Genomic DNA, 15,424 nt, shown 5'->3' with positions numbered 1-15,424 from the left:
GCCATGGTAGGACACTTTACCACGCCAGGCCAGTAGCACATAGTCTGGAATCATTGCATAACAAAGCCTGGCAGCGTATGGTCCCGGTGTTTGCTGACATTCAGACAACATCCGTTCCTTATCTCTCTGTGTTATCCTCAGGAGAGTGATATCGCTCATGGTCACCTGGTTGAAATAGGGTGCTTTTATTTAGGGGACATTCAGAGGTGCCCGTTCCTGCTCAGCTGTTTGGCTGTGTGGCTGAACAGAAATGTTCCCCGCTGTTAGCCACGCGGTGGGGGGAGGGGTTAAGTGATCATCCCAGAGAATTGCTTGTGTGTGGGGGGGGGGGGGGGTGGAGGGGGTTATTTGGGTTTGTGCTGCATGCTAACCTGCAAACCGCAGCCCCTCCTTTTAAATTGTTAACCCATTTTAAACGGCCAATCCAACGGCCGCTTGGTATGGGAAATGAGGGCACTGCTGTTTGAAACCATTCCCACATGTTATGAAGGTTAAAGAAGCCAAAAGACTGTGGCTTACCATGGCTGCCTGCAAGCCGAATTCTGTTGCCTGGCAGTGCGTGAGTGATCTCTCACACCAAACCGGCAGGCCCTTAATATAAATAAGAGGCAAAATGTGACCTTGTAACGAAAGCACATGTGCTGTGTAATGTGAACAGCAAGGTTTAATGGGAAAGAGTGATCCTATTGTTCTCTAAAATGTGTCTTTTTAACTACCAATCTCCCTTTTCCCCCACCAGCTGCAAATGTTTCTCCTTCGCAGAGGCTAGCGAAGATTAGAAGGTGAAAAAAATGCACTCGGGATGTTCTCGGAGCTCCAGATGTCCTCCCACGCTGACAGAGCACAGCAGAATGCATGGAGGCAGACAATGTCAGAGTGCAGGAAAGCACAATATGAACGCGAGGAGAGGTGGCGGGCTGAATGGCGGGCTGAAGAGAGTAAGTGGCGGGCTGAAGAGGATAGGTGGCGCCAGCTTGCTGACAGGAGGCAAGAGTCAATGCTCCGGCTGCTGGAGCATCAAACTGTTATGCTCCAGCGTATGGTTGAGCTGCAGGAAAGGCAGCAGGAGCACAGACCACCGCTACAGCCCCTGTGTAACCAACAGCCCTCCTCCCCAAGTTCCATAGCCTCCTCACCCAGATGCCCAAGAACACGGTGGGGAGGCCTCCGGCCATCCAGCCACTCCACCCCAGAGGATTGCCCAAGCAACTGAAGGCTGGCCTTCAATAAGTTTTAAAGTTTTAAAGTGCAGTGTGTCCTTGTCCTTCCCCCCCTCCCCCACCCCAGCCGGTGCTTTCCTCCTCCCCCATGCCTCCAGGGCTACCTTGGCAGTTATCCCCCTATTTGTGTGATGAATTAATAAAGAATGCATGAATGTGAAGTAACAATGATTTTATTGCCTCTGCAAGCGGTGATCAAAGGGGGGAGGGGAAGGTGGCTAGCTTACAGGGAAGTAGAGTGAACCGGGGGGGGGGGGGGTTCATCAAGGAGAAACAAACAGAACTTTCACACCATAGCCTGGCCAGTCATGAAACTAGTTTTCAAAGCTTCTCTGATGCGCACCGCACCCTGCTGTGCTCTTCTAACTGCCCTGGTGTCTGGCTGAGCGTAATCAGCGGCCAGGCGATTTGCCTCAACCTCCCACCCCGCCATAAATGTCTCCCCCTTACTCTCACAGATATTGTGGAGCGCACAGCAAGCAGCAATAACAATGGGGATATTGGTTTCGCTGAGGTCTGAGTCAGTAAACTGCGCCAGCGCGCTTTTAAATGTCCAAATGCACATTCTACCACCATTCTGCACTTGCTCAGCCTATAGTTGAACAGGTCCTGACTACTGTCCAGGCTGCCTGTGTATGGCTTCATGAGCCATGGCATTAAGGGGTAGGCTGGGTCCCCAAGGATAATTATAGGCATTTCAACATCCCCAACGGTTATTTTCTGGTCTGGGAAGAAAGTCCCTTCCCGCAGCTTTTGAAACAGACCAGAGTTCTTGAAGACGCGAGCGTCATGTACCTTTCCCGGCCATCCCACGTTGATGTTGGTGAAACGTCCCTTGTGATCCACCAGTGCTTGCAGCAGCATTGAAAAGTACTCCTTTCAGTTTATGTACTCGCTGGCTTGGTGCTCCGGTGCCAAGATAGGGATATGGGTTCCGTCTATCGCCCCACCACAGTTAGGGAATCCCATTGCAGCAAAGCCATCCACTATGACCTGCACATTTCCCAGAGTCACTACCCTTGATATCAGCAGCTCTTTGATTGCGTTGGCTACTTGGATCACAGCAGCCCCCACAGTAGATTTGCTCACTCCAAATTGATGCCCAACTGACCGGTAGCTGTCTGGTGTTGCAAGCTTCCACAGGGCTATCGCCACTCACTTCTCAACTGTGAGGGCTGCTCTCATCTTGGTATTCTGGTGCTTCAGGGCAGGGGAAAGTTTCGCAGCCACTGGGAATCATCCCAGACCTGCAACACTATGCGGTCCCACCAATCTGTGCTTGTTTCCCAGACCCAGAATCAGCGTTCCACAGCATGAACCTGCCCCATTAACACCATGATGTGCACATTGCCGGGGCCCGTACTTTGTGAGAAGTCTATGTCCATGTCTATTTCCTCATCACTCTCGTCACCGCGCTGCCGTCGCCTTCTCACCTGGTTTTGCTTTGGCAGGTTCTGGTTCTGCATATACTCCAGGGTAATGCGTGTGTTGGTTATAGTGCTCATAATTGCCGCGGTGATCTGAGCGGGCTCCATGATCCCAGTGCTATGGCGTCTGGGCTGAAAAAAAGCGTGAAAAGATTGTCTGCCGTTGCTTTCATGGAGGGAGGGAGGGAGTGGGGGCCTGACGACATGTACCCAGAATCACCTGCGACACTGTTTTGGCCCCATCAGGCATTGGGATCTCAACCCAGAATTCAAATGGGAGGTGGAGACTGCGGGAACTGTGGGATAGCTACCCACAGCTACCCACAGTGCAATGCTCCAGGAGTCGATGCTAGCCTCGGTACTGTGGACGCAGTCCGCCGACTTAATGCACTTAGAGCATTTTGTGTGGGAACACACACAATCGACTGTATAAAAACAATTTCTAAAAAACCGACTTCTATAAATTCGATCTAATTTCGTAGTGCAGACATACCCTGAGAAGGAGGCTCTGTAGCCAGTCAATACCTGGTACAGGAGCCTGATCTGCTAGTAGCAGCTCCTGCAACCTACTGTGTACAAGGTGTGCATGACACGGTGGCAGAAGTAAACTAATGCTAGAGGAGAGCAGAAATGGAAGGAAAATAGCAACAAAGGTTGCAGACAGAAGGAACAAAGCAACAAAGGTTGCAGGATTGATCTCATCAACATGCCACTCTTCAATGCCCCAGAGAACTTCAGCTTTTACTAACCTTCACAATGGTTAGACTGAAAGCAGTATTTTGCAAGATTTCAAATTGCTACAAAACTCCATAAGGAAACTGGAGATATTCAGGTATCATCTTCAATTTATGCTCTGGTGAAGTAGGCAGAGTATATCTTAAAGCTTTAGATTTTACTGAAAACAATCACAAATATGACTATGAAATGGGTCTGGCTATGTTTGATGCATACTTCATACCTCAGAGAAATGTGGTTTATGAAAGAGCATGTTTTCACCAGAGAATTCAGGAACCAAGAGAAAATGTTGAATGTTTTATATGTGCGTTGCATAAATTGGCTGAAAAACTGTGATTTTGGGGACTGCCAAACAAAAATATCAGAGAAAGGCGGGTTATTGGGTTTAACAGACAAGAAACTCTCACAGCACCTACAATTAAAAACACACTTAACTCTACACACAGCTATTCCAATAGCAAAGCAGTATGAGTGAGTAAAACACCAAAACCTAGAACAACTTGCAAAATGAAAAACCTGAAACTAGAAGCTGTAAACAGATGCAGCCTGAGTACTAGAAGTCATTACCATAAAAGCCTAGAGGCTATGAGGAAATTCCAGGAAAACCACAAAGCCTTTTAGAATAAATGTACAAGATGTGGAAAATTTCGTAGCTAGACATGTGTGTCTAGCTAAATGTGAGATATGTAATAAATGCACAAACTATGTACATTTTGCAGCTATTTGCTGCACTCAGGCACAGAGAGAGCTAACTAATATTGCAGACAATCAAGAGCCGTTGTTTCTGGCATCTATCATGTGACAGATCCTGCCTGGAGAGTGAAACTGAATATTCATAGAAAGACTATTGGCTTTAAAATTGACTCAGGAGCTGACCTCACAGTCATCTCAGAAGGAATTTACAATAACCTTCAACGCTGCCTAGAGCTGATATCATCTGATTCAAATCTAACTAGCTCTGGACGTATTCTGAATTGCCTGGGCCATTCACCCCAGAAACAACTTACAAAGACAAAAGCTTTGAATTCAGAGTGCATGTGATCAAAGGATCGAAGATCAACAACCTTCTCAGCTGCAGCATGGCAGACATGATGAACCTAGTGAAAAACATGGAAGAACTCAAAGGAGTATTTGATGATATTGGACTTTTGAAAGGAGATCCAGTAGAAGTAAACTTTAGAGACAATGCTGAACCATACAGGGTACAAACACCTCTACCATACAGATCTTGGAAGTGACTAGCTGCAGATTTATGTGAATTCAGAGGACATCATTACCTGGTGATAGTGGACTGTTTTTCCAGATATACAGAAATAATGTACTTGAAAGACATAACGTTGCAATGTTACAGAGATATTCAAGTGCGCTTTTGCTCATTTCTGTATCCCAGAACAACTAATGATGGACAATGGACCACAATTCAGTGCAGCAGAATTTAAAACACTCCAAGTGAAATATGACGTTTATCATATTACTAGCAGCTACATTACCCACAAGCGAATGGAGATAGCCAAGAAAATCCTACAGCAAGAAGATCCATGCCTTGCTCTTCAGAGTTACAGACCAGTGTAAATCCTGATAGAAAGACAACTCAGAACTATTGTTCCAATTTTGGAAAAGAATGTATCTTCAAAGTGGCCAGATATGAAGATAATAGCCAACTCAGATAAAAAGGCAAAAAGAGCTTACAAATGCTTTTATAAAAGACTTCACTCAGTTAAAGAACTACTGGGTCAAGAACTTTGTGACTATGTTTGTATCAAACTGGATGGAGAAAAAGGATGGACAATGCAAGATGTCATAAAGAAAAAGAATTCAGCACCCAGATCATATGTGATTGGGACTGACAGTGGAGAGTTGAACAGAAACTGTTGACAGTTTGTTTCTCAGAAAGAACAATCAACAGAGCAAAGTCTACAGATGGTGGATGCAGAATAAGAAGACGGCTTCCCAAAGATTCCAACCCATCCAGAAACAGTCGTTGCAACTAATGGACAGACAGATGACCAAGTTGTTTATGCTTCCAGGTCATGTAATTAGAAAATCTATACAATTCAGAGACACTTGACAGACTGGTCTGCACTGAACTTTAAAGATAGTGTAATAGTGTCAATTTTGTAAATAGTAGGAGTGTAGGACTTAAAGGGGGAGGTATAATGGAATGCTAAACTGTGTTATAACTGTTAAGTCACTAGGTTGAGCTGTGTGTAACATACCTTACTTAGGCTAACCTCAGCCAGATTCGGCATTATATCAAAGGATCTGATGGAAGACACATCTCTGGTGTATGTCTCTGAGGAGGAGGCTATGTAGCCAGTCCATATCTGGTACAGGAGTCTAACCTGCTAGTACCAACGCTGCAACCTACCAAACGAGGTGTACATGACACTGGGATCCTTCTCTAAAGGTCTATCAGTTTCCTTCTGCTGGAAGAGATTAAGAATGACATCCTTTTAAGCGCCAAGCTGGAACACATGCTTCCATGATCAAGATATCAGACAATTGGATGCTACTGTATATTCCTGGTTCAGAATGGAACTTTAGGAAGAAATCTTGAGCCACTAAAGCTTAGAGTAGTAGTGTCAGAGAAGGACCAATGAAAGCAACATGAGCCATTGGACAAGAGGCTAAAAGGAATAGCAAGCCCCAGATAACAAGCTAGTTTTCATTGCATCTATCGGGGTGGTTTCCAAAATGACCAAGAGCCAGTGTCATTTGTCAATTTTCAAGGTTTCAACAACTGCCTATGGTACAGACCCTCCAGAAGAGAGGTAAGCACAATGCTTGGCAGCTATGCTGATTCCCAGAGTTTTCATAGTGAGAATAACATAGTTCAGTTCTGAGGAGAGCTAGTTCCACTTTGAAGTGTGGTTTCACTCTGATAGACAAGTCTAGAAATGGTGTGATGGGGTTCAGTGCGAATGGGGTTGCACAAGTGCAACTGAGGGCAGATTCTGGTCTGTGGAACCTTTGTTACTTGCAGTGATGCAAAAGCAGGAAAGAATCCAGTGCTGACTCTCAGATTCCCAAGTTGAGGTGACAAGACTGGCAGTTAGGAAATATCATCCTTTTTTGTGTAACTGAGCTAATGTGATGCAGAAGCAGAAGCAGTGACAGAAACATGGAACTCATCACTGCTTTTTATTATTATTAATAGGAAACCAAGTCACTTTTCAGAGTGGATCCACACTTTAAATGCTTTCTGGAATGTCAGTAAGGGTCTCTAGCCTCCTTGTCTCACCAGTTGATTGCCAGGTTGATTGATTACTGGCTAATATTGTACCCGCACAGATCTTTCCTTAGCTAATTTCTATTAGGATTATCTTGTCCAACCTTCTGCCAAGTATAAAACAGCGCCTCCATTATGGACTTTGGTTTTGTCTACCCAATTTTAAATGATTCAAGTGATGAGGCTTGCAGCATGTCCTGAGGTAGCGCAGCCCACAGATTGTCGAGTCTGACAGACTCTCTAATCACTCTTAAGTTTTTCCTGATATTCAGCCTAAAATTGCTTTTGCTCAATTTCACTTCATTGCTCTCGAGGCCTGTCTACACTAGAGAAGGGCACCAGTCAGGGGAAATGGTTTTCAGATCCGTTTGTGCCTGCAGCAGGTCAGTGCGTCTGCACCGACCAGCCTGGTTTATGTAAACTGGTGCACTGAAGTTGCACGCAGCACTCCCTCGAACATGCGCATTTTGGTTCTTGTCCCCTCGCCCCGGCAAGCTCCTAAAGGCAGGTGCATACTCTTGTAGTAAGATGAGGCCCTGAAACATAAACTCTTGTGTCAGAGGCCCAGTCTGAGGCCTGAAGCCTGAACCAAAGTACTTCCAGGCATTGCTAAGTAAAAGCTGGGCTGTGAGCCAGAGGCAGGCCCCACTCACAGAAGTTGGCAAGAAGAGGGCTGCTAGAAGCAGGTGCATCCACACATAAGTGCTAATAAGAGGAACTTGTGCCAAGATGACATCAGGACACTCCACAGAGATAACAAGGAACAGGCAGGTGCATCTTAAAGACAGGGTCAAAAGGACAGCATGATGGATAGATCTGTTTGAAACAACATGATCAAAGGAGGAGACAGCACCCTAATGAGCCAAGGGGCTGTACTTCAATACGTCAGTAGGGATGAGTAATCTGTCCTGTAACTGTATAAAAGTAGGTCCCGGAGTGCACATCTTTGTCTGGCCTAGGGGGCAGTGGAAAGTCCCGCCACTGACTGAGCCAGTCTATTGTCAGGGGGCACAAATTCGTAGTATGTCTTGTAGAGTCTACGGGAAACTACTACTGTGCTTCGTTTGACAATAAACCTGGCTCGAGTTCCTTCGTACCTTACTAGAGTCTGTGGTCTTTGGGGGTTCTCTCGGGGTCTGCTGTGTCAGCGATCTGCGCAGAGCCGGGGCAGCACACAGAGGGAACACGCACGCAGCCCACTGTTATCATCATCGAACAAGAGCAGAGCACCACACCGGTAGCTACTGACAACAACTCTAAAGAATGTTACACTTTTTACATATGTGCAACATACATGAACCTCCCAAAAAAATAACAGGAGTACTTGTTAAATTTGTTAGTCTCTAAGGTGCCACAAGTACTCCTGTTATTTTTGCGGATACAGACTAACACGGCTGCTACTCTGAAACCTGTCATTATGCAAGGCACTGCATTTAGCCGTATGGAGTGGAAATCCATCAACTTCATTAAATTTGTTAGTCTCTAAGGTGCCACAAGTACTCCTGTTATTTTTGCGGATACAGACTAACACGGCTGCTACTCTGAAATGAACCTCCCAGTTATACATATGTGCCCCTGCTAACATTATATATTATTTCCCAGTGGTTTATTTCAGCGACTGATGACCCTGGCAGAAAACATGATGTCTCTGCATATTCAGACCACAGTTGTACTAGCTTTTGTGTTTCCCTTCTATTTTATATTCCCAGCTTAGCTTTGCAATCATCCAGAAGGAATTTCAGTAGCTTCTTGATCTTCGAGACCACTTGCTTCTGTCCTCACTGGTATTCCATCTGGCAACAATTCCCCCTTGGTAAGGGAAGATACATAAGAGATGTGCAGAGAGTGAGTCTGGTTGTTGAGCCTGTGCGCTTGTAGCAGAAGTTCTACAGGAGGCATGGCACAGAAGACAGTCCAGGTGGGGAAGGGATGCTCTGATGGCTGTACCCCACCTTTGCACCTTGCAGATTGTGGACTGCTCAGATTTACAGGAGCCCCTACTGGGCTGGCTGGGGGCAACAGCCCAGTCCATTATCTCTTAGTGCCATGCCCCCAAGCCATCCCTTCCTATCCCCATGGCCGTGCTTACAAGGACAGCATAAAGCTGAGCCAGGGGAATTCTCCTTCTGCCCACTGTACAGCCCATGTGCCATCTAGAGCAGCTAATCGAGGTCTGACGGGATGCAGAATATGACCTTCAGTTTCTTCTAGTCCCCACCAACCAATAGGATTTCTGCCCATTGAAGGAAATCTAAAATTGATGGAGCCATCATATGAACTGTCACATACTTTTCACTAATTGAAATCCACCCAGAAAACAGGCAGATAATTGTCTGATACAGTGAGAGAAGAGCATCAGAAAATGTCTAGAGGTGACAGCCAACCTTACAGACAAGCTGTCCGATAAATAATCTGGAGTTTATTACAAGGAAATTTGCCATTCTGAGCCTGCCTGAGAGACATAGTATTGCCTTTGACTCTATTGTTTGTCACCATTGGGACTTTGTCTGAAATTCAAATGAACATTCGTAACCTGGGCCACAATTCCAGTTCAATCCCCAAAGCAATTTTTCACTTGTATTAGTTCATATTTAGATTAGTCCTTCATTGCTGGTTTCTGCAAAGAAAGGGGATGTGTTGGTTAGGTGAGGAATTATTGATTAGGATCAAATTTTCAAAAGTACCCAAGTGACTAAGGACTTTCATTGACACTTAAGCATCAAAATCATTTTTGAAAATGGGGGTTGGACTCCTAAGTCACTTGGGCACTTCTGAAAATGTTATGCCTCTATTTTTGTCAGTATCAGAACTGTGTTTTATACAAAGCTCACACCTGACATGGTTCACCTGAATCTGCCAAATTGGGTATTTTAAAAATTAACATTTCAATTTCTGACCTCCATCTAACCCATCATTCTGGACACTTTCTGCAAGTGTTAATTTACTATGCTAACTTTAAAAAAAATCCAAATATGAATTATCAAGATATGCAAAAAGCAACAGAGGGTCCTGTGGCACCTTTAAGACTAACAGGTCTTAAAGGTGCCACAGGACCCTCTGTTGCTTTTTACAGATTCAGACTAACACGGCTACCCCTCTGATACAAGATATGCAGATAGCAAGTAACTCACCTAAGCTTTCCTTGTTATAAACCTCTTTTCCCGGCAACAGTTCTGTGACGTTGCACTCCATATGATTTTATAAAAATATACTAATGAGTGTGAATATAATGTAACTGGAATATGCTCCATGCAAAAGTTCTCTTGTAAGGTATCATTACAAAGCTTATAATCTACTGAGTGTGGTCATCCTATTTGTATAAATGTATCATTCTTGTATCTCAAACTAGAAATATGAAATATAACTCTGAGGTCCAATTGTAATTCTGCAAAGTGTGGGTCATTAATGGTGGTTTGTAATCTTGATGGCTCACATCAACTTGGACAATTTGTAAATGGCTGTTTACTTGCAAGCCTTCCTGTGAGTCAGGCCAGGAAGAATGAAGGCTTGGGGTCTCACAGGACATATGACCATGTCCCCTGGTACTGGAATACATCTAAAGCCTGGGGCTTTTCTATTTAGAAGGGGAGTGGGGACCCAGAGAGACAAAAGATTCCTGCCTTGTGCCAAAGCTATGTAAGGGGGTGGAACCGAACAAAGGAGGTTCCGGTCATGAGAAATCCCCTAGCTACCACCTGATCTGGAACAAGGGCTGTACCAGGGGAAAGGATTGGGCCCAGACTAGGAAGGCATCCAGTCTATGAAAGCAGCTTATTGGAACATCTCTGAGGGTGAGATTTTAGCTGTAATCAGTTTCTTAATGTATTAGGCTTAGACTGGCGTGTTTGTTTTATTTTGCTTGGTAACTTACTTTGTTCTGTCTGTTATGACTTGGAACCACTTAAATCAGGGGTGGGCAAACTTTTTGGCCTGAGGGCTGAATCGGGTTTCCGAAATTGTATGGAGGGCCGGTTAGGGGAGGCTGTGCCTCCCCAAACAGTCAGGCGTGGCCCGGCCCCCACCCCCACCCCCACCCCCTATCTGACCCCTCCTGCTTCTCACCCCCTGACACCCCCCCAGGACTCTTGCCCCATCCAACCCCCCCTGTTCCCTATCCCCGGACAGCCCCCAGAACCCCAGCCCCTGACCGCCCCCCGCCACCCCATCCAAAGCCTGCTCTCATTCCTGACTGCCCCCTGGGAACCCCTGCCCCCATTCAACCCCCCGTTCCCCGCCCTCTGACTGCCCCGACCCCTGTCCACCCCACCACCCCCTGATTGCCACCCCAAACTCCCCTGCCCTCTATCCAACCCCTCTGCCCCCTTACCGCGCTGCCTGGAGCACCGGTGGCTGGCGGTGCTACAGCCGCACCGCCGCGCAGCACAGAGCACCAGGTCAGGCCCCGGCTCTGCATCTATGACGCCCCAGGAGCTTGCAGCCCCGCTGCCCAGAGCATTGCACCAGCAGCAGAGCGCGCTGAGGCTGTGGGGGAGGGGGAACAGCAGGGAAAGGGCTGGGGGCTAGCCTCCCAGGCCAGGAGCTCAGGTGCTGGGCAGGAGGGTCCCGCAGGCTGGAGGTGGCCCGCAGGCCCTAGTTTGCCCACCTCTGACTTAAATCCTACTTTTTATTTTTAATAAAATCACTTTTGCTTATTATTGAACCCAGAGTTAGTGACTAATACCTGGGGGAGCAAACAGCTGTGCATATCTCTCTGTCAGTGTTATAGAGGGCAGACATTTTATGAGTTTACCCTGTATAAGCTTTATACGGAGTAAAACAGATTTATTTGGGGTTTGGATCCCATTGGGAGTTGGGTGTCTGGGTGCTAGAGACAGGAGCACTTCTTAAGCTGTTTTCAGTTAAGTCTGCAGCTTTGGGGCACGTGGTTCAGACCCTGGGTCTGTGTTGGAGCAGACTGGCGTGTCCGGATCAACAAGGCAGGGTTCTGAAGTCCCAAGCTGGCAAAGAAAACGGGCTCAGAGGTAGTCTCAGCACATCAGGTGACAGTCCCAAGGGGGTCTCTGTGACCCAACCCAACAGAAGTTCCCTTTCGCATTATTTGTTGTAATCTCTGGCTGTTAAATCTAAATTAGATTGCAAAAAAGCTCTGGGTTGGGCCCTTCCATTTTTCTATGTCTGTAAAGCACCAAGCAAACCCATGGCCTTATATAAACATATCATCAACAGGAGTATGTAGAATAAAATGGAATATTTAAATCTTAGAGTCTATGCAACAGTGTAATGAACAAATACACTCTTGAGGTGTTGGAAGGGGGAAATATATTAAACTGTACAGCATCTCCTTTTATCATAGTAAGAGGCAAAGAGCTCTACTTAGGACATTTCAGTTCTGTCGCTAATAGAAACTAAGGGTCTGATCATTGGTACCTCTATCAGTAAGTCATTGCCCTAAATGCAAGGTCAGATCACACAAAGGCATCAAATTACCTCTCTGGGCTGCCAAATTTCTTCAGGCCTCTGAGTCAGGTAAGCGATATGGCAGGTCTGACAGTGGAAGTGCAGGACTCGTGGACTGAACGTGTGGAATCTACCATGAAATCATGTACAAAATAAATTAGATCTAGACAGCAATCTAACCACTTGCAAAAGGACACGGCACTGCAGAGCTATCTCAAAATATTGGGATGGCACGGGGGAGAGAGATAATTCAGGTCAGAGCACACAATCTACAAATCCTTGGAATGCCTGAGGGTGTGGAAGGCAATGACCTCAGACTGCTTTGAAAATTGATTAAAGAAGCCCTACAGCTGATCATAGTCAATGACCCTATCTATGTGTATCAAACAGACAACAGACAACCTTCTCTGATTGAGTTGGTAATTGTAAAGATTTTGTCCTGAGATCTCTTGTGGTGGCCAGCAAGAAGGCAGTCCAATAGAACCAGTACCACCCAGTAAACTATTCTTCCTCAGCTCAGGCACAGAAATGAAAAGATGAGCTTTGTTCTCTTCAAGGGCTGATTGTCAGAAGATCAGCCTAAAGATGATGCTTTTTTAAAATGTATTTCCAGCTGTGTGATAGATCACAATATAAAAGACAAGGCATGTGTGCTTCAGGATCTGGTTTGACCATTAGCCTGCTAAACCCAGGGTTGTGAGTTCAATCCTTGAGGGGGCCATTTGGGGATTGGCCCTGCTTTGAGCAGGGGGTTGGACTAGATGACCTTCTAAGGTCCCTTCCAACCCTGATATTCTATGACATGGAGAACCACTTACTGAAATATATGGCAAAATAGACAGCTGGCCTAAAGAGTTGGACTGCATGGTATCTTTTATCTTTGGCTAGAAGTAGAAGGGATAAACCAAAAACTAGTAATTGTGAAATGGCATAAATATTTATTTTCTTTTTCAGACCAAGGATCCAATTAGCCTTATGGTCAATGTCTCCTTTTTGCCCTTGTGTGTATGTACCTTTAAAAACAAGCACCTTAAATATATATGTATCTAGTTCAGTTAAAGATTTTATGGTTAGAATACATGTGGCATAACCACAGCATGCGAACAAAGTTATTTGCTCATTTCAAATGATGGTTTCTCCAGGTGTTCAATGCGGAAGAGAACCACCAAATGTTATGGAGTCTAATTTTGATGGCAAAGGAGATGTTGGGAAAGGACTTTGATTTGTCTGCAATGTGTCATTCTCCAATACCTCTCACCCTACCTTAATACACACATTAATTAAGACTCACAACACCTTGGCAGACATAAGTATTATCCCTAGTACTTTACAAATGGGGAAAAACACCACCAGCCAGAATTGTTTGAGACAACAAATCCAACTGGAGTAACAGACTCAGAACTCCCAAGTACAAGTCTACCCTGATATAACGCGACCCGATATAACACGAATTTGGATATAACGCAGTAAAGCAGTGCTCCGGGGGGGCGGGGCTGCGTACTCCGGTGGATCAAAGCAAGTTCAATATAACGCGGTTTCACCTATAACACGGTAAGATTTTTTGGCTCCCGAGGACAGCGTTATATCGAGGTAGAGGTGTACTTACCTCCCAGTCATTTGCTGAGTTTGCTAGCTCTGTGAGGCTGTGTAACACTAAACTATTATAGGTGAGACTAGCATTTTAGGTTCTAGGATATCAAAGTGCTATGGTTTTTCTAGGATTGAAACATGCAAAAAATATTGTTTCTTTTAAAAAGTCACTCATGGTAAAGATGAAAGAATGGGTAATAATGCAGGAAGCTGCTAAAGGCTTTCAAACATTCAGGAACTTCTATCATAAAGGCTATATTCACAACTTGGCTCAAAAAATATACAACAACCAGTGCTTAGTTTTTTGAACTGCCATGTTTTCCAGACAATAATGCAAAGCTATTTTAAAGGAAGAGACTCTCATTTACGAATAATTGAGTTAAAATATGTTGGGAAGGATTTTTTTGGTTGGGGAGGTTGTATGAATATGAGGGGGGAGAACTAGGACTCAACGAAGAAGAAATATTAGGTTTCTGATCACACCCATCTTTAGTAGGTCTTATTCATGATAAGGGGACACAATGGAGGAAATGTCACTACTTTAAGGGGTTATTTAATTTCTGCTGGGCTTTTACAAAAATCACTGCAGTTGAATTTCAAGTAATCTACACGAACTAGGAAATACATGAAATGTGATTAAGAAAAACATGGAGACGAGCCCAAGTCCAAACACTTAATTTTCAAAGAGACTCTAGGCCTCCCCTCGATGGAAATGTAAGTACATAAAAATAGTCAATATTTCTTTTTTTTTTTTAAAAGGCCCACATATATTTTATATATTTTTTCAGGCCCACATTTTAAAGCTATTTAGGTGTTGCTGTGTCTGCCTGTCAGCTGTTGATGGAATTGAGATTCCTAAGTGCCTAAATCCTTTTGGAAAATGAGATTTAGGATCTTAAATAAGTCAAGCATTGGAAAGTGACTGTATTTGTGCAAGATAAATGCCACGGTGCTGTATACTAGGGACTGTGCAAAAATGAAATACACTTTTTTTTTTTTTTTTTTTTTTTTTTTTAAACACAGTCATTAGTGGCTGGTTATAGGGCAGTATTTCCAACTCAGAAGAGATCATTGTTCTTGCCAAGAACAATAGTTATGGCTGCTGTTGGTGAGCCAGAAATGAATCTTGAAATAAAGGGAAAGGTTAAAACCTGGAGGTCCTTATTTTGGGACCACCACCTCCAGTCACAGCTTTGGTGAGACAAGACTTCTTTAGCATGTAGCCTAGAAAGGGTCCATAGCATAAAGGCAGAGAGAGACAAGTTTGAACACCTGCATCACCTCCACTGCTAAAGAAGAGAGGGGATACTTATAGCCACTTATTTTTTAGTTTAAAAAAACCCAACATTCATTGATTTATCTATATATTCTAGCAAACTTCTAGAACCCTCGATTGGTCAAATCCTGAAGTATTGACTCAAAACAAAGCTCTACCTTGTTTGCTACCCTTAAAACCTATAAAATTTGAATGCATAGCATAAAGCTGTTCTTAAAAATAAGGGTATAAACAAACAAAAGAGAGTGGCCCATTCTTCAGGAAGGAAAACCTATCATTCTTGCAAAAGCTTTGTGATTCATGAGTTATCAGTAGTGCCGGTGGACATTTGTGGAGAATTTAGCCAAGTTGTGGCAAGTCTTCCTCCTGATTTCAGTAAAGATTTTGGGAGGTCTTCAAGAAAAATCGACTTAATACAAATAAATTCACTCAAATGTGAATTCTAATAAAATGGTTTTTAATAAGCTCCTGATTCTGCAAATAAATGTGAGCTGTCCCGTTGAGTTTATCCAGCTCCCAGTTGCTCACA

Source organism: Emys orbicularis, chromosome 4, assembly GCF_028017835.1.
Source record: "Emys orbicularis isolate rEmyOrb1 chromosome 4, rEmyOrb1.hap1, whole genome shotgun sequence".
Classification (NCBI taxonomy): domain Eukaryota; kingdom Metazoa; phylum Chordata; order Testudines; family Emydidae; genus Emys; species Emys orbicularis.
Note: the sequence above shows the minus strand (reverse complement) of the source record.